General features: G+C 38.5%; 1 protein-coding gene across 3 annotated transcripts in view; it reads left to right on the top strand.

Annotated features, from left to right (window-relative positions):
* METTL15 (methyltransferase like 15) overlaps positions 1 to 20,485 on the top strand; it is a 233,466-nt gene that overhangs the window by 198,061 nt on the left and 14,920 nt on the right. For 2 of the 3 annotated variants that reach the window (XR_005127468.2, XR_005127469.1), the window contains exon 7: positions 19,881 to 19,986. The exons of the other annotated variant lie outside the window; for it this stretch is intronic. The gene's annotated coding sequence lies outside the window, so the exon portion shown is untranslated. The remainder of the gene's footprint in view (positions 1 to 19,880; positions 19,987 to 20,485) is intronic. 3 annotated transcript variants of the gene reach the window in all.

Below are 20,485 nucleotides of genomic sequence, written 5' to 3'. Positions count from 1 at the left end.
AGAGACCTTCATCTGTTTGTCCACATGTTCAAGATCTATCTGTATCCATTTCAACAAACCCCACTGCGGTCACCCTCAGACGTAAAGGTGTACATACTGGTGTCCATACTCAGGAGAATGTCCTCAGGAAAAAGGCCCACAAAGATCCTGGAAGAAATCTCAGTGTTATTTGGGTATGGAATCTGGGCATATGGTTTCCAGGACACAGTCTTCAGCTAGACCTCCAGTTAAGTATGTCCTTTTGGCCCAACATACCCTGACTCATTGTGGAGCTGGTTGGCCAGAGGAGGGTGAGAGCAAGAGCCTCTAAAGTGCTGGGTCCAGTAGAGGAACCTCTCTTACTTGGATCTTAGAGTGGAATCAAGTGTAGATACTGCTTGTTCAGGAAAAATGCAGCCTGTGGAATTACCCAGCTACACTGAGGTCTTGTAAAGAGAAACTTGCTGCTCTGTGCCTTTGGTGCCAGGTATTAGCCCGTGGAATCTCCTTCACATATTCCTCAGTAGACACAAACACTTCTGCAGTTGTGCTTGCAGGAGGTCAAAAGTCTTCATACAAAGCTCCCTCTTCACATTCTGATTTCTTCGTTTCAAGACTTGTTCAGGTCTATCTGCTTAGTAGAGCCTAAATGAGTGTGGAACTTCGCTGTTTGGTCTCTATGGCTTCTGATACTCAAGTAGATCGAAATGATTGCTCATAGGTGACAAAACCTCTTTGAGAAACCCCATTTATTGAGATACCAAAATACAACTGTGAATGTAAATAAGGATACTTTTTTGCACTTTTCATGATAAAACCACCATTATGGATTTATTGGTAATGGCAAGTTGGAGCACTCTGTTGTAAAGGATTCTGAGACCTTCTCTGGAGTGCGTGAGAAAAAGCACTTCTCCCAATTTTTGATATCTGCCATGGTTTGGGGAGGGGCTAGGGGTGATCGCCAATGCCATTTCTGGAGGCAGGACCATGTTTTAGATATATGTAAGTTGGCACTAAGTTTTGTTAAACAAATGAGTAAACTGTAAATAAGTGAACTATAGCTAGGACCTTAGGCAGGAGTTAAAATGATTTTTCCCACCCCATCCTAATCCATTTTCTTTTATCCGTTACTACTTTGAGGTAGATAAGAAAATGGAAATAATAAAGGAGTACCAAAAGAGGTGATATTTGCAGAAGTCAAGAAGGCAGGAGAGGTTTCCAGTTTACCTGCAAGAGAGAAAAATGATAAATGTCAATTAAGATTCTCTTGACCTTCCTACTCTGTCCAGTGTCAGTTAAGGTAATACTACCTGCTGTGACAAACAAAAAATACTACACGTAGGTGACTTCACATCATTGAAATGTGTTCCCTTCCCCATAGTTATCTGAAAAAGCACTTCTCCCAGGTGTTTTTTGTCCAGGGGGGAAGGTGGCTCAGGCTGCTAAGGCTTTAACTTCAAACATGAGCTAAAGTGTTACGCAGAACATCAATCAGGACAGCTGAATGCGTTTGGAAGAAGAAAGTGGGAGAAAAAGGGCATTTGATTTTTAACCACTTTAACTCAAAAAGTGACACACATCACTTGTATCCATACTTCCTGAAAACAAGTCATTTGACCCCACTTGGCGCAAAGGCGAGACTTGGTCTTGTGTGTGTCTGGGCAGCTGCTTCCCAGCAACAGTTCTGTGAAACAGTAGCATCGAGCATCTGAGAACTTGTTAGAAATGTGTGTTATTGAGCCTCACATAGTATTACTAAATTAGGATTACTGACCTAGGGTCCAGAAATCCGTGTTCTATTAGCCTTCTTAAGATTCTTTTTTTTTTTTTTTTTTTTTTTTTTTTTTAAATATTAAATTTTATTTTTATATTCCCCCATACAATTGCAAACGCCCCATGCTGACCCCAATCCTTCCCCTCCCGCCCCCCACCCCCCAAAAAGTGTCTCTGGTTCATAGTTTTTTTGTTGATTTTGATTTTCACTTTCTTATATTCATTTTCCTGGTCCCTTATTTAAGTTTTCTAGATTCCTGCTATGAGTGAGACCATCCGGTATTTTTCTTTTTCTTTTTGGCTTATTTCGCTGAGCATGATCCCTTCCAGTGCCATCCATGTTACTGCAAATTGCATGTGTTTATCTTTTTTGAATGCTGAGTAATATTCCATGGTATATATGTACCACATCTTCTTGATCCAGTCATCTATTTTTGGGCATTTGGGTTGTTTCCAAAGCTTAGCTATTGTAAACAGTGCTGCTATAAACATAGGAGTGCAGGTGCTCTTTGGAATTGATGTTTCTGTGTCCTTTGGGTAAATACCTAGGAGTGGAATTGCTGGATCATATGGAAGCTCTATGTTTAGTAGGTCCAGAAATCTCCACACAGCTCTCCATAGTGGTTGGACCAGTTTGCACTCCCACCAACAGTGCACAAGAGTTCCTTTTTCTCCACATCCTCGCCAACATTTGTTGTTGCTAGTTTTTTTAATATGTGCCATTCATGTTTGCTTGAAAACTCTCCTCTCTAGTGGACTGATTGTCACTTCTTCCTTACTGCCTGTTGTCATTGCATTCCAGTCCAACTGTATTTGAAGCCCCTTCCTGCGTTTTACCCCTTAAAAGTCAGGCTTCATCATGTGACTTACTTTGGCCAATGAAATGTGAGCAAAAATGATCATGGCCACTTCCAGTCAGAGATTTTAAAAACCTTGCTACTTCCTCTTTCTTTCTGCTGCTGTGAACTGCCACCACCAGATATAGCTGTTCTTTTGGCCTAGATCCTGCAGTGGGGAGAGCAGGCAACATCCAACAGAGCCCCAGCTGACCCCCATGAACATGGAGCGTGAGAGAGAAAAAAACCTTTGTTGTTTTAAGCTTTGACATTTTGAGACTGTTTATCACTGTAATATAATCCTGACTCATATGCTTCTTTCCTCCAACCTATAACACTGACCGTCACTTTTTATGAATGGCTCTGTAAAGCATAGCTCCATGGGTTATTTCCCCTTGATACTATGCTAAAAATGTTGGCACACTATTCCCAAGTGAATGGTGTTTTCTGGTTTTTGTATACTTCTCTTTTGTTGCCTTCTTTTGCGTTTTCAAGTATTGCCAATAGCTAGAAACCTTGACCCATTTGTACAGCAAATTTATATCTCAGGTTTGCTCTGGGTTTGGCAACATCTCTGATTTTTCCATTGTTAATATTTGTGAAAAGAATCATGCAAAATATCACATATCTAGGTTCTTGTTCCAATGAATCTACAGTCTTTGTCCTCTAGTTTCAAGAGTTTAATTCTATTGGGTGACAATAATTTTATTTCTTGAGAATCTGGCTCAAGTGATTCAAAGATAAATTGAATCACAAAATGCTCAGACTGTTAGATTAGATAGATGACTTCTTAAGTGGTCTGCTAAAATCAAATGTAAGTTTGGTCAGCACATACACTACCACATACTACATGTGATTGGCAGCAGGAAGCAACGTGGATAACTCTGGCAATCATATATTTAGGGTTGGTATCAGTGTGTGATTTTATTTGTGGAAATAATAGTAAATTTACCTAATTGTATTAAGTTTAGGGTAGCATTAACATAATTACTTTGTGCTTCCTGAGTATGACTCCCTGGTCAGTGAGGGCCAGGAGGGGCCAGGTGGTTGTGATTAAAATTAGGATATAAACCAACGTGCAGTAAAATGTCAACTATCTATCTAGAACATTAAGGAAATGAGTTGTTCTGGTTACAAAGTTCATATGTATAAAAATAGGTTCATTTAAACTATTTTTGGCTAACATCTTTGAAAATGTATATATACTTCCCTGCTTTATTAAATAGAACATTCTAATTTGATCTTGTCTTGATGACTCAATCATAAATTATTCTAAAGGACTGTAATAGAGACTGTTGAGTTTAAGACTCTGTATTGGCACCTAGAACCTGTGGGGGATCCATTTTGGAGTTCTGGTCTCAACTTTTCATATGTTTTCATCATCTTTTGGGCTGCCAGATGTCCTTTTTGATGCTGTCACTGTGTGACTCCTTGGTGACCTGCTGCCTCCAGGATACTTTGAACTGGAAAACTAGACAATCTGTGCTAATTGAAGTTATGCCTAAAATATAAGTAAATTGACTCCAAATCTGAGCCTCAGGAATTCTGCATGAATAAAGTGCATGATTTTTATTATTATCCTCCCTGCCTGATCAGTGACCCATTCCCCTCCTCGGGCTCCTCCCTTCTTCTCTCCCTCCCTTCCTCGCTTCCTGGTCTCCTTTCTTTCTTGTTCCCTCTTCCTCCTCCTATTCCTTCTCTCCCCACAAAAGTAAAATCACTCAATTACTGTAATTCTGCAAGTGAGTATCTATTTTGAACATGGATGATAAAATATTGACTAGAGATAGGATGTCATAGCTAAATGGGGCTAATGAAAAATCTACCCTTAATACTTTTCATTTTTAGAGCCCTTTATACAAACTGTTCAGAATGTTCTCCCAATTGGCATTTATATCTGTCATTTTGGTCTAATGCTAAGATTGCATCCCTTTCGTAGTCATAATGGCTTAAAAAATTGTCTTACACTGATCTTACTAATAAGTAAAAGTGGCTTAGACTTACAAAGAAGAAGTAAAAATGTCTAGGATGGTGCGTATTTTATTATTTCTAAGCATTTCTTTTTCTTGGCTGCATGGGTTTCATAAAAAAAAAAATTAAATCATCACCACTTGTTTTATCTTCAGGTATCCAAGGTGTATAACTACTACAAGCACCTTCTCCTATTTGGTTCCCTGCAAAGATAACATGGAATAAAAGTGTAGAGATAGTGGGTACAAATGGCAAAGGAGGTGGCAGGAATGCAAAGAGTAACATGCACTCAGTGCAACAATTAGAATGTTCTAGTCATGTTTCCTTCTGAAAAGCATTTCAAACATTCGTCAAAGCTGTCTATTATCAGTCACAGAACTATATATTCTATGAGCACCTAAATTGTTGAAATGTGTGTTATGGTAAAAGAAGTGACCACTGTCAATCTGTGCCTGAAAGCTGCTTGTTTATTGCTGGGAGAAAACATTTTGGCCACACGCGTAAGATGGGATGTACCCCTTTCTATTCTCCCATTGACAAACATGGACCGTATGATTAATCACATAAGACCAAAACATTTTGTGGCTAGGATTACACTGAACAGCCCCATAGCCTGTGGCTGTACTGCAGGGTTGTAGGAGAGCAGAAAACAAGTGTTTACAGTTAATGTGGTAGCAGTGGAATATTGTAGATGACTTTAGAAATTGGGCATGTAGTCTGAGAAACCAATGGAGGTCATGTGGCATAGATGGGAACATGAGGCACCATGCCAGTGCATGAAAGAAAACCACCAATAAATGAAAAATAGTCATCATTCCATATAAGAGCATTCCTGCTGCTAGTCTTAGCCTCTAAGTCTGTCTTCTGGGCTCCAGACCCTAAAAGAAGACTCAGGAGTAGTTGGGCTATGGAAGCAAAAGTTGGTTGTCAATCTATCAAGCCACTCCTCTGCCTATCTACCCATTCATTCTACACAGGAATCAAGAGTCATTTTCCCAAAATATTTGGACATGTGCTCTTGCTCTTTTTAAATCCTTTCCTGGGCTTCCCTGGTGGCGCAGGCAGTTGAGCGCTGCACTGTGAAGCTGTCTGCAGCCTTGCAGGTTTGATCCCGGCCGGCCAGGGAGAATCCCACATGGCGCAACAGACCTCTCCTTTCTCGCCCGCTGCTCCCCTCAGCAGTGTATTTCTTCAGTCTGCCTATTCTGTTCCCCGCTCTGTCTCCGGTGAATCCTCTTGCCCTCCCGCGCATCTGACCTGTACCCCGGTTCTTGTATAAAAATAAAAAAAAATCTTTAAAAAAAAATCCTTTCCTGACTTTTTGGTCAGAGTAGTGTACAAACTCCTAAATGTGGTGTGAACTACCAGTTCCTGCAAGATGGGCCTCTGCCTACTTCTCTGGTGATATTTCTTACCCCTTCCTTCCAACTCCTCATATATTCTACAGTCCTGTCACATGAAGCTTCTTTCAGTAACATGAAAGATATCATGATTTTTCTTAACACTGAAGCTTTGAGCATGTTGTTCTTCTCCTTTCCTTTCCATCTTTTGTCTTCATAACCATTAATCCTTTTGTCTTCATGACCATTAATCTTCCATCACTTCCCCTGAGAGGTCTCACTTTGAGAATGTGTTGGGGCCATGTGTTACATTCACAATACTCTTTAGTCTCATCAGAGCCAGAATCTGCCCCATAATAAAAATTCCACAAGTATTTGTTAATACAAATTATAAGTCAGATTGGAATGTAGTTTACAGATAGGGTTTTGTTGTCAAGCTATTTGTATTTGTATTTCAGTTCCATCATTTATTAAATGCATCACTTCAGACAACTTCTCTCAATTGCTTGTGCCTGGATTCCTTTACTATTTAATAGAATAATAGTATGTACTTCTGGAATGTGACTAAATGAGGTAACACATATCCAGCCCCTAGACTATTGTTGAGCACATAGAATACACTTAGTTATATATGATTATAATTAAGAGTCTTCTTTATGTTCAGGACTTGGACTTGAACCTGTGTGGGAATATAAAATTGTATAACCTGAAAATAATGTAGGAACTAACTTAATCCCTTTAAACATCACAGATGGCCCTCTCAGGCAAACTAAGTCCCAAAACAGATACTGAGAGAATTCTTGCTCTAAATCTGATGTACAGGCTCTGTACCATCACTCTCCCTGATGATCTGGCATGATCTTCAATAGCTAGCCAACTCCTTCTCATTCCTGAGGTTAAATTGCTGCTAGATTTCCTGTTTCCTTATGTTCTTATTTCTTTACAGGGCCCAGATACTTCTGAGAATGGGTCCTGCATTTGTCACCCCCAACAGACCTCTTCTATGCTTTGTTGACTGGAGTCCTGGTCTTAAGGCCCAGCCTCAACTGGGGCCGAGCAACCTCTTTGATGCTGACCACCTATTCTTACTGCATTCATCAGGAATGCTTGTTACCTTGTGCAACTGCCTAACTTTTTGGTTCCCATGACACTGCCTGCCTGGACTGCTACCTGCCTCTTCCCTGTATGTCTTCCACTTCTGCTGGTCTGTTAGGAGTATACCCTGATCTACTTCCCGTTGTTTACCTTGTCCTATTTTACATAATAAATCCCTCAATCTTAGCGTCTTCTTGGTTTTATCTTGCCATCACTCAAACTCCTGCTTAAAGAGTGAGTCCCTGCTCTCAAAAAACTATAATCTCTTAGAGGACATAATACCTGTCTTTAATAACAGAGAAGGTTCAAAATCAGGAGTGCCTCAGAATGAATATTGGTGGGCATTGTCCACTTATAAAAATACATTAATAGACAGGGAAATGAGGATACTTCCAACTCGTGAAATCTATACTGACACTCCAGAAAAGAGTCAGACTGACAGTTTATTGGACAACAAACAAATTATCTCCACAGTGTGCCCATCATAGGATTCTTGACTCTCTCCCAGCCCCTATTACTAAGGGAGGAATCCTTCTATTAACACCAAAGTATACTGTCTGGGCATGGGAAAACCTCCAACTTTCCATTCCAAAATCTTATGTGACTTAGAGTCGATCTCATCGATAATGCCCTTTTGTGCCATACAAGGGAATATAAATGGGAGGACCAAATTCTTAATTAAACCTGTAGCTCAACAAAGGCACCATAGATTGTTTAAATAGCAAATGAGGGTGGAAAAGAATAAAGACATCGAGTTGGAAAAGAAAATCAAACTCACTGCTCTTTTATTTTTCTTCTACATATTCTTCATAATGATATGGGAGATTCATGGAAATTCGGTGTTGTCTTTCTCTTCAAGGAATTGAATACCATTATCAATAATTATTGATATAGGGCCTCCCCGGTGGCGCAGTGGTTGAGCGCTGGGTTGTGAAGCTGCCCGCAGCCTCTGCTGCGCCAGTTCGATCCCTGGCAGCTAGATGAGGGTCCCGCATGGCGCGCAGACCTCTCCTGCTGCCCGCTGCTCCCCTCAGCAGTGTACTTTGTCATTCTGCCTGTTCTGCTCTCCACTCTGGCTCTGGTGAATTCTCTCACCCTCCTGCGCTTCTGACTGTACCCAGTGCTTGAATAAATAAACAAACAAACAAATAAATAAATCTTTAAAAAATAATTATTGATATAATCATTCAATTTACTGGAAGTGACCATTTATGTTTATTATCCTTTTTTCTCCTTGGGAATATGTTGGAGGGGGGAAAAAGAATTTCTTCTTCAACATCGTCCATGGAAGGCAAAGGGGAAATTTTCTTTCTCTTTGAGTGGTCTGGCATTCTGTTTGCATGACACAAGGAGAAAAAGATAGGGTTCTAGTGTTAGATAGATCTAAGTTTGAACCTCTCCACTATTTACTAACTGATTTTTCTCTCACTTGACTTCATTCATAAGATGGAAGGATCTAAGTGTGTAGCCATGGGAATTAAATTATGGAATGCATTTAAAGAGTCTGGCATAGTGAATAGTAGATGAAGGGATATATATATGAATTCTCAGCTATTCTTGCTAATTAGGGTCAGTGCATATGGAAGCAGGTGTACGCTGGGCAGATTGTATACAACATAGTCATTTTTTACCATAACTTGGGAAAATATTTTTTCTCTGTAGCAAACTGAGAGATCGTTTACTGGCTCATTTTATTGACCTCCTTTCCTAGGGATTTTTTCACTTCTGTCTTCAGATATGCAGAAGTCATTCTTACCTTATAAACAACCTAGTTGCCTTTATACTGACAATGCCAAAAACTAATGTTCATATAATGTCTTTCTCAAATTCCATTTTGTTAATTTTTCCTGGAACACATGGAAGAATTTTCATTTTCTTACTAGTAAAACAAAGTCCAAAGTTTTCTTACCCCCTCTTTAAAATTTCTCTCGGTTTTTTGTTTGTTTGTTTGTTTTGTCTCTCTAATTGGAACTATCATTTTTTTTTACTGATTTGTTCATTTATTGATTTTTTTCATTTCCTTCCTTCCTCCCTCCCTCCCTCCCTCCCTCCCTCCCTCCCTCCACATGCCAAACCTGAGTTGGCATTGGCAGTTAACAAGTAACCCGAGGGCCTCCCTGGTGGCGCAGTGGTTGAGCACTGGGTTGCGAAGCTGCCTGCAGCCTCTGCAGCACCAGTTTGATCTCTGGCCACCCGGCAAGGGTCCCACATGGCGTGCAGACCTCTCCTGCTGCCCGCTGCTCCCCTCAGCAGTGTACTTTGTCAGTCTGCCTGCTCTGCTCTCCCCTCTGGTTCTGGTGAATTTTCTCACCCTCCTGCGCTTCTGACTGTACCCAGTCCTTGTATAAATAATAAATAAATGTTTAAAAAAAAAAAAAAACAAGTAACCCAGTAAGAAATACAGAATAAGGTAGAAGAGTCAGTGCTTTGAGGTCAGAGTCACTCTCTTTTTGACTCCTCTGTGTCCCGGCTACTTGACATAAACTTGACCTTTAAACTCCCTAGACTTTAGTTCCTCAACTATAAAATAGGATAATATCAGTTCCTGTTTTTGTAAAGCATAAACAAAACAATTAATAGAGAAAAAGTTATTAATATGCTATATGACACGACAAGCATAAGCACTCAATAGATGTTAGTTTTTGTGAGATGATGATGTTTCCTAATGACCCAGTCCTTTGTGGAGCTTAGACTTTAGCAGGGACAACACTATTGAAGATTTTTAAGGAGATTAACAACTGGATTGTGATCATATTTGATATCTCATTTTTTACACTTCCCATCTGCATCCAGATCATAAGACTAGTCAGTTTCTCCATTATGTCTCATAGATCAGTCCTTTCTTCTCTAATCCCACTAAGACGTCCCCATTCATCCTCAATGCAATTGTTATTGAAGCATTATATAGTCACCAAATGTAGTTGAGCTAGAATTCTTCCTAAATAATGAATGGTCTCCTTGGATATGATCCTGAAATGAAAAAGTCAAATCAGACTGTGATAGAATAATCATAACTCTGACCCTGCTGTTTTCAATGATTCAGACACTGAATTGCTGAATTCTCATATTGGTAGTAGTGTCTATGCTATTCTTCTTATCTATTTGTAAATTTAGAGATGTTCATCCAGCTGAGAGTTTATGGATATCATTAAAAAGATGAATCTGTTAAGTAGGGAACAGTCTTAAAATTTGCCTTAATTAAACTCCTTCAAATAGAATTTTAGTACTGAGATAAATAATAGATTCCATCTCACAAACCATCTGTATTAGTTTTCTCTTGCTGTGATCTACCGCCCTGAACTTCATGGTCGTTATTTCTCATGAGTCTACATGTTGGTTGAATGGTTCTTATGATCTAGGCCAGGATCAGCTCTCTTAGGCATGTGCTGTCATTGGTAAATGGACTAAGAATGTCTGATCTCTAGTATAGGTTTGGATGGATCAGTTTGTTCTTTTCTCTCATTACCTCAGAAGGCTATTCCAGGTAGGTTCTAACAACAGTGTTAGGGATCAAAAGAGAAAAGGTAAAAATGCACATGCACTTTCTTTAAGTCTCTGCAGATTTTCCCCATTAGCCAAAACAAGTCATGTGATCAAGTCTAAAGTTAGCATGGGAAACTACAACCAAGATCATGCTTATTGAAGTTCGTGAAAACCTAGGACCACCAATACAAACACTCACCCATAGTCTGTTTTCTGACCACAATTACTAACATGCTGTCACATGCAAAATACCTTCACTTCCTTTCAAGGACCCTACTAAAACTCACCTTTCAGGCATCATGTTTGAAGTCTAAGGTATTATTCTCTATAGCAGGGTCATTTAGACTCCTTTTGATCCAGAAAGTAATATTATGGGGGAAAAAGTCATTTGCCCTACATATAACTCCATGTAGTGATGAAATGAGATCAGAATAACCTATGTAAATATTCCAGCTTGGAGAGGGGGTAGAATAAGAAGTACATACCAATCACTGGGTCATATTAATGCTGAACTTGTCAGAGCAAATGATGTCAGTATCTTCTACTCTGAAGGTGGGGAATGAAAATGACTCCCCAGATCATTATTCTCCCTGGCTATTGGTTCAACCCTCTGTTGTATCTTTTTGGAGCTGATCTTCCTGGCTACTTCTGAGGAAGATATTGAAAAATACTCCTGCTTCCTGTCTCTAGAGAACTGGGGGCACAAAAGTTTTTCTACAATTTTGGGGCCTTTTTCCATAGTCTTGATTCTTTTTAGTCCAGACTGTCAGAGCTTTGCCATCCAAGCTGAATTTCCTATGAATATGATTTCTTTCCACCAGCTAAGCTGGTAGAATATCCTCACAAGTCATTTTGTAAAGCAGGTACTAGGCACTGCTTTAATTCTTTCACAGTCTTTTACAAAGGGTCATATTAACCTCACCTGTGATTTGAATTTTGTTCCCAACCTATATTTCATTTTGAAAAGATTTTTGCTCTCTAGGGAGATTAGAGATGAAAAAACATTGCCAGAACACTGTGAACCCTCTATATTTCCTGTATGTTCTGCTTATTAGCTAGCTAGTTATTGTTGTTTTTAGAGCTTCTCTCCTTTTAGCAGTTTATCAAATACAGCCAATAAGAGCCAGTTGGCACTTACAACATCCTGGAAATTTCATTGCACAAGTCCAAGTGTTCATTACTATACTTTCTATCTTCTTAGTTATAGTAGATGACAATTCTACCATTTGTTTGACCACTACATAAAACTCATCACTATTTTTCCAGTTTCTATTATTTCAACTTTTACCTACAGTTCTGCCACAAAGCTGTTATCATATATACCATGTTTTCATGGTGGCATAACCCAAGTGCTGTCATGTATCACAAACTACTCTAAAACTTTGTGTCCTAAATAACAACAATATTATTTCTCACAAGTCTATGTAAGATTTTGCAGATCTGGCCTCAACTCAGAGTATCAGTGCTTTTACATTTATGGTCAGCTGGACGATCATCTCGGATGTGGCTCATTCACTCTGGCCTTAGTTGGAAATGTTAGTCTTCCATGTATCTCTCTCTTTTTTTTTTTTTAAGATTTATTTATTCATGCATACAAGAACAGGCCAGATGCGCAGGAGGGTAAGAGGATTTACCAGAGAGAGAGCGGAGAACAGAACAGGCAGACTGACTGAAATACACTGCTGAGGGGAGCAGCAGGTGAGACAGGAGAGGTCTGCTGCACCATGTGGGATGCTCGCTGGCCAGCTGGGATTGAACAGGTGCTGCAGAGGCTGTGGACAACTTCACAGTGCTACACTCAACCTCCTTTGCCACCAGGTGAGGCCCCATGTATCTCTTACACTGAAGTTGACTTTTAGAAATTCCCACATGGAATACTATGTTTGAAAACTTTAGGAGGGTGCATATAGGCTCAACAGAAAAGGGAACTATGTTTTTTTTTTTTTAACTGCATTAATTAGTTATTTCAATCATGGATGAGAATAGAAGTGGCTCCAACAGCAGTCATAAGTACTTGTTATTTTTCTTTTGGTCCTTGAGGTTTTCAAGGATACAGCTCTGATTTCAGTTGTATATGTTCACCTAGTATGAAACCTGACATGTATTAGATGCTGAATAAATATTTTCAATGAGTGAATATTTAATGGAAAAGAAAGATGCACATATAGGGGTGCAACATGGACTGAATCTTTAGCTAGTAGTTTTTCAACTTTTTCACATATTTTTCTCTTCAGTTCTTAAATCATACTGTATAAAATTGATCTAACTTTATATAGGTTCATTCCTTTCCCCCTGTTATTTCAGCAGATAAACACTGTCCTCATATCTGCATGGCAAAATCTGCTCCAATATATAATATTGCTTAAATCACTCCTTTTCAGTCAGATTTAGTCAGAAGGAATCTCATTCTTGTACTTAATATTCATTTTATTTTGACTAGTACTAGAATGAATCATTTCAATCTGACTCCTTACCTAGGTTAAAGGTGCTTGATGGCATGATCTATAAATAATTTGCCTGAATATTATTCACAGTATTCATTCGAGTTACTTCCAAATAATGCATTTAGTAAATTTGTTAAATGAATGGGTGAATGAAGTAATGAAGGAATGAATCAAATTTGCAAAGCCAGGGACTTCTTCATCTGTCTGGTTTGTCCACAGCCATTAGCTGAGTGTCTGGTACATGGTAGGTGCTTAAGAATTATTCATTGAATGAAGAATGAATGAGTGATTGGATGAATAAATGAATGAGTTTAGAAAAACAAATCCAGATTCATTATTCCTACTTTAAAAAGTTCCACTCTATAGTAAATAATTTAATGATTATTTTTAATAGTAATTCTTTAAGGCAACCCATGAAGTCAATTCTGTTATTCTTCCAGTTTCCATTCTTCCTCAAAGACCTTTTCCCAGACAGTAAGAATGAGAAATTATGCAGCATGCTTACCAGAAACTTCACTTTCAAAGACAAATAATGTTGGAGGGAATATTTTCATGTCAAATGAGTCTGTGCTTGTGCATATAGTCAGATGGGACCAGTATTTGTATCTTGGGTGGGATGACCTTGGAGATCTCAAAAGTCCTTCCTTTGTCCCCAAGTATTTCTTCTCCTGCTGAAATACATTTCCTACATTTGAATACTTTAGGGTTCAAAGTCACACTTCCCGTTTTCCAGACAGCATAATTTAGTTGGCCTGGGGTAGGTACCAGAAAATGATCTAGGCAGGCAGGCAGGCAGGCAGGCAGGCAGGCAGGCAAGCAGGAAGTAAGGGAGGGAGGGAGGGAACCAGGGAGAGAGGGAAGGAAGGAAAAAGAGACAGAAAGGGAGGGAGGGAGGGAAGGAGGGAAAATTACTATGTTGAGACAGTACCCAGGATGTGGACTGAAGGGGTTATATGGGACAGATCTGCTCCATGAGATGTCAGTTAAACTCATTTCTAAGCCAAGAAGTTAACACAATTTTAAATGAATTTTATCTGTTATGGTGTCATATCTGATCATGAGCCTAAACTTGAAATTGATAGTGCAGTACTACCTTGGAGCTCTACATTTGTCTTCTGTTATCCCTGTGCCTGGTACCAAAGGAGACAGAAGAGAAAGATACTCAGTAACCTATTGAGCAATCCTACTAAATCACATAGCCTTTGGTAGTTGGAGATGTATTTTATAAGCATTATTAAGCTTGATCTCTTTTACTCTTACTGCAATTACCTGTTGGGATTTTATAGGACTATGGACATACTGAGAGGAGGGATTTAATCACTAAGTACTTTCAGCCTAATTGGTTCTCAATTGGAGGAGATGCCTTGGGTTTGGAAAGTTGCCACATGTTAGCAGAGCATGTCAATTCATTGCCCACCTGTGGAGTTGACAGATATAAGGCAGTGTTCTGACTTGGCATCGTTTTTGGCATTTAGTTGGCATATCTATCTTTAGGCTGCTCCTAGGGCTCATATTTGTCAGCTCTGCCTGTGTTGGGCAGATATAGAGACTTTTGCCAAATTTCTTAGATCCATGGGCTAAGAACCTGATTGTGACAATTTGTGTGAGGTAGGATGGAGTGCTGTAGATATGTTACTATTCCCTGTGGAAATCCATGCCAGGGGAATTGCATGATAACCAATATAATTTTCAACATATTTTTCATTGTGATTTTTAAAAATTTTTAAATCCCTTTTATTGGCATAACATTTATTATTTTGATTGTGTTTTAGAGGTATAGAATCTCCCCTTTCAGGTGTAGCTTCCATACCACACCCACCACCAAAGCACCCACTTTGGTCCTCACTTTGGTCTTAACCTTTTCCCACCCTGACTGGTCGGCTCAGTTCTACAGTCAGATTTCTAGGTTTTGTGATTACTTGGTTTTATCTACTGCTTGATTTGTTTCTCTGTATTTCACATGTAATTGACACTATTCTGTATTTGTCTTTCTCCTGAATTATTTTGCTTAGCATAATCCACTCTAGTTCCATTCATGTTGTTATAAATGGCCACAATTTATCTTTTTTTAATAGTTGAGTAGCATTCCACCTTCCTGTATTTATACCACACCTTCCTGATCCACTCATCTGTTTTTTGCCAGGTAGGTTGTTTCCATTGCTTGGCTATTATAAATAGTACTACAATGAAAGTACTATTTTTTTCCTGGGTGAAAAATTAATGGTTCCTATGGTAGATCCATTTTTAATGTTTTGAGAGACTTCCATACTATTTTCTATAAGGGCTGGGACAGTCTACATTCCTATGATCAAACCAGCAAGCCAGTTATTTGTGTTACTAAACATAAAAGTCCACTTGTGAGGAGGAAACTAAGAAGGGAAAAATAATTAAATAAATTGTATATTCATGTGATGTCTAGTGCACAATCATTGCAATCATGACTTTGAATATTATTTAAAAACATGAAAAATAGCTTACAGTGGCCTATTAAATAACTGTAGCACTTAATATTTTTTCCAGAAAAGAAAATCAATGACATAAATCTCACGAATTTTAATATAAGTGCAAAAATTCTGGAATGAGACTGGTCTGATTAAAAGAAGTTAGGTAACTTTCTCAGAGTTACTGAAGAGCTACATCATTTTGAAAAAATATTACACAACCTTATTAAGACTATTTTCTAATTTGTAATTATTCATAATACTCCACAGAGTTGTCTCAATGATTTAGCAAACTAATATATCCAATGTGCTAAATTCGTTGCCTGATATATAATAAAAGTTTGGTAAATATTGGGTCTCGCCTGGTGGCGCAGGTGGTTGAGCGCAGCACTGTGAGGCTGTCTGCAGCCTCTGCAGCGCCAGTTAGATCCCAGCCGGCTGGCGAGAATCCCACATGGTGCACAAACCTCTCCTGTTGTGCCCGCTGCTCCCCTCAGCAGTATATTTCGTCAGTCTGCTTGTTCTTTTCCCCGCTCTGTCTCTGGTGGGTCCTCTCACCCTCCCGCGAATCTGGCCCTGTACCCCGGTTCTTGTATTAATAAATCTTTAAAAAAAAAAGTTTGGTAAATATCATTATAAGTACACACATTAGTTCAAACATGCACATGTACACATGCACACACACACTTTTATATGCTGTCTTGCATTTTCTGTCTTGGTAATCATTTTTTTTTCCATTCCTACAACGCTTTGCTATTCATGTTAAATGATAAGAGTAGAAAGATGTCATCTAGAATTGCACTACCTGGTACTGTAGTCACTACTCATACTCAAATGACCATTGTTAGGTAAAGAAGTAGGGTTTGCAAGTTGGGAGTGGGAGGAAGAGATTTCATTTTTAGACATATGAAAGCTGACATGACTTTTAGAGAGATTAAATTTCCTTCACAACTAACTTACATGAAGAAGACAAGAGGCTCTCATTGTCATGGGAATTGAGATAGGAAAGGGGGATAGAAAAAGAGAATGGGGATTACTTGACAATTTCTCAGGATATGAATTTTTCATTGTACTACAAAAGTGCACTGACTATAGAAAGGTGACACTTCAGATTTACAGTTAGTTAGGCATTTGCTCTGGAGTATTTTTCCAAGAAAGAGGAGGTTTTAAGGTCTACCTCAACAGGGCATATTCTCTGTAAGGTTACTTAGGTAAATAAAACTGTCCTTAACTTCAGATTGTGTTAATATTTCTCAGGTCTTGCCCTTATGGAATTCTTTATAATTTCAAATAGTTTTCATGGTCATTAGTTCACAGGATTGTCTCATGATCATGAGACTAAATATCTATTGACAATATTGTTGTCATTAGGACAAAAAATTGAACACAGAATTTAGAAGACTTATTCAAGGACACAAAAGTTTGAAATTGGTTTCTATTGCTTTATATTTGCATAATGCAAAAATCATTCTTTACCCAAACTGTCCAGTCTTAACATGTAAAGAAGTAGATGTTTCCTGCTTTATCTGTAAGAATTAGTTTTTTCACCTGCAGAGATGAGTTCCCTTTGGGAAATCCATTGCAAAGTTTTCAGTATGTACACTATTCAATTATTATTTGCATTGGTTTTTGGTTGAGGGAAAAAATAATATTCCACTAATTCTTACCTTTACAATTCAAAGAAGTTTGACATATGCAGTAATCCAACCTTCATTGCTAACTGTTTATTTTTTATTATAAAAGTAATGAATGTTCATTACAGTAATACTGAAAAATGCAGGAATGTGAAACAAAATTTATTTTTATTTTTTTATTGAAATATAATTTGCATACAGGGAAATGCACAGAGCTTAAGTGTATAGTTTGGTGAATTTTGAAAAGTGTTCACACCCATGGATCCACACCCAAGTTTAGATATAGGATATTTTCATCACTCAGGGAACTTCTCTGATTTCTCTCTATGACCTTCTTTCACTACCCCAGGAAACTATCAATATTGTGACTTCTGTCTGGAAGCCCTAATGCTACTATTCACTACCAACCACTTCTTATCTTTTGGGCAGGTTTTGACCCCACTGATCATTCTGTTTGATCAGACCACTTTGGCTTGACTTTTGTGGCATGGTGCACTCTCCCCATTCTGGCTTGTCTCCTTTACTCGGTTCTCCTCATCTTCTTATTCTCTCTGCTTGAGCAGGGTTAGTGCTTGGCTCTCCTCTGCCCATGTCTGCACACTTTCATCAAGTCACATGGCTTTTAGCGTTATCTCTAAATGAACAATTCTTAAACTTACATCCCTAACCTGGACCTCTTCCTCGAACTTAAATCCTTTATCTAACAGACTAGAATATGAATGTCTAACTGGCATCTTGAAGGAAGCATGCCCCACATCTAAGCCTTGATTTTCACCCTCTCAGGCTGCTGCTCTTCAGTGTTTCCATCTCAGAAAATGGCAACTCTAGTTGCTTAAGACAAAAGGCTGGAGGGCATTCTTAAATCTACTCTTTTTTTCATACCATACAACAATTCCATTAGGAAATCCTGTCAACTTTACTTCAGAGAATATGAGAGAGTCTGACAGATATTTCCGACACTCACACCTGAATCCAATCTGTCTCCATCATTATTCCCCTGGACTAATGCATTAATTTCACGGGTGGGAGATATATCACCCTGTAATCTTCTCTCTGCAAGAGATAGACACAATCTTTTAAAATATGAAAGGTTTATTCTGTGCTGCAATCTATAATTTATGTTTTGCTTCTTCACTCAATATCATGATACACAATATTTTGTATCATTACAAACACTTTATAAACATAATGTTCAATGTCTGCATTGTTACTATATGGTGATACACACCATGATTTGCTTATGCACCTCCTTATTGTTGGACATTTAGACTGTCATTTTAACTGTTGTTAATAATTCTATAAGGAAAATTGTCAGATCCTTATAAATAAAATAGTGGATAGATTTTCAGAAATTGTTAGGTTAAAGGGTAGAGATATTTTGAGGCTGTAGCTGCATGTTTTCAAATTGGTTTTCAAAAAGTATGGGCCAATGTATACTCTCACTAATAGTACTAGCAAAAAAGGGAATTTCCCCCTAAATTGACTGAATTTTATCAACCACTTATAGGAGATGTAAATGAAAGATCAGCATAAAGTACTTATATTTATTGGAGTTTAACAAATAGCATATGCAGATTAGTTCAGAGTTCATTTGGCTATATTAATTTTAAGTCATTGCAGATAGTACCACTCTCCTGTTTACCCACAGAATTGGGATGCCATGTAATAAAGTCATTTAGATGAGAGTTTGGAAACATAAAGATGGGGGTTGATTCATGGCTTAATTACTTAGTAGTCATGAAATTTGGACAAGTCACTTAATCTGTTTGAGCCTCGCTGTTCTCATCTATAAAATACGCATAAAATAATCTACCTTGAAGAAGTATTAGGAATATTAAATGAGATAATGTACTAAAATCACTTAGCATGAGGTAGTACTCATAAATATTAGTTGCTATCCTACCTTCAAAGTTGTCTCCTTTTCTGGGTTAAGAGTCCACCCTAGTATATATTATAATAAATTGTGAGCAATCCATTTATCCTGTGGCTTGCTGAACTCCTATGAATATAAAGGAGATTATATTTATACATATATATATCTATAGCTGCATCTATAAATATTTTTTACAAGTATGGATGAACCAGAGAAAGAGCAGGAGCTGTGCTCAGAGGCAGCCAGCTATCATCACATATGAGCAGCATCGCGTGGGGATGGCAATGTTGGAACTGGAGTACTGGCTGAGGTCCTTAATCCTGAAGGGGTGGGCTAGATATGTGAGGAGTGAGCAGGGAAGGTTAACTGAGGGGCAGAATTGTGGTTGTTCTAGAGATTATGACCGAGTGGAAGTAGTTTTCTGAGGTTTGGCAAAGATGGATGTGTTTGCTAGTGGTTAGGAACAGACAAGGAGGAAAGAATCCTGGGGGTGAAACCTCTGAGTCATATTAAAGCCCACTTTTTAAAAGTTTTTTATTTGAAATAATTTTTAATTTATAGAAATGTTATACGTTTACTACAGAATACTTGTGTAGAACCTTTTTTTTTTTTTCAGGCTCACCAACTTTGAATATTTTGCCATTATTGCATTATCATCTATGTATCTGTCTGTCTTTTCTCCTTTGGTATCTATTTCCCAAGAGCACGGGTTTTCTCTTATATGGCCGTAGTATCATTATCAAATCCAGGAACTGAACATTAATGCACTACATCCCAGTTTCATTAATTGTCCTAATCATGTCTTTTGGAGCATGCCCCACCCCCATTACACAACCTAGTCCAGGATCATGTGTTTCATTTAGTTTCCTTTAATCTGGAATGTGTCACAGCCTTATTTTGTTTTACATGACATTGACAATTTTGAAGATTATAGGCCAGTTGTTTTATAATAAGTTTTTCAACTTTGTAGAGCTCATGTTTTGAATTTGCTTCAAAACAATTTTTTTGCAGGAGCTTGCTTTCAGGTTCCCTACCCAGATGGCTAAAAGATTCTAGGTGGTAGCAGCATGTGGGGAGCATCTGGAGCCCATTGAAATTAAGCATCCAGTGAACCCAGGTGAGGCTATTCAGGTGGGGTGGAACTCTTGGTCCTGAGCCAAAGTTGTATGCCCCAGTCTCAGGACCAGAAGGGACCTTGAAGGGTCATCAGACCCATCTGCTTGGCCTTCAGCACAAACACATTTCCACTCACCCAGATGCACCGGCCTATTTTTGAAATCCTCCAGGGAAAGTAATTCTATGTGTGCTTCCTGCTAACCCACAGTAGGGTCACTTCCCTCACTGTGTATAGTCATTCCTGTAGCTCAACTATTTTCCTCAAGGAGTAGGTCTCACACTTGTTCACTAACTCTGTAAAGGACTCACCATAAGTCATAGGCCATTCGTTATGTTTAGAGAATTGCGACTTATCACTTGCCCTTCAGGTTTCTTTTCATTAACTCGGCTGAACAAATGAAGTAAAATATATACAATTTTAAAAGCAACTTATACAGGTATAAAATATTGCTAGAATAGCAATAATGGCAATAATAACAATAGCAATAGCAATATTGTTA

The sequence above is a fragment of the Talpa occidentalis genome, unplaced genomic scaffold, assembly GCF_014898055.3.
Source record: "Talpa occidentalis isolate TD23 unplaced genomic scaffold, MPIMG_talOcc4v2.1 talOcc4.3, whole genome shotgun sequence".
Taxonomy (NCBI): domain Eukaryota; kingdom Metazoa; phylum Chordata; class Mammalia; order Eulipotyphla; family Talpidae; genus Talpa; species Talpa occidentalis.
Note: the sequence above shows the minus strand (reverse complement) of the source record. Positions and strands in the feature narration are given on the sequence as shown.